We start from the raw sequence: 402 nt of genomic DNA on the forward strand, positions 1-402 counted from the left end.
GCTGATTGGCTGGCCGCTGCTCTCCCTCCCAGGGGAAGGGCCGCGCGCCGGCTCCGCACCGCCCGGCCTCTCGGGCCTGGCCGCGTTCGGGGTGGCGCGCGGGGTGCCGCACGCAACGGGCCTCCGGCGAGCGGTCTTCCTGGGTGCCCGCGGCTCGCCTTCCCGCGGGCCTCGGCCCGCTCCCCCGCTTCCCTGTCTCCGCCTTTGCCTCGCGACCCGGCTCTCGCCTGACCCCAACACCCACCCCCCGCCTCCACCTTCCATTTTGCAGCTCTTGTGTTTGGTTTCCAGCCCCTTCAGGCCTCTTGTCCGGTCTTTTCCAGGCCATCCCACTGATATCCTGAATTGGGGAATTCCTTGATGAGGCTGTTGCCAACTGCTGGGTTTGTTCAGTTCGGCTGC

Source organism: Crocodylus porosus, unplaced genomic scaffold (genome assembly GCF_001723895.1).
Source record: "Crocodylus porosus isolate Cpor-Errol unplaced genomic scaffold, CroPor_comp1, whole genome shotgun sequence".
Taxonomy (NCBI): domain Eukaryota; kingdom Metazoa; phylum Chordata; order Crocodylia; family Crocodylidae; genus Crocodylus; species Crocodylus porosus.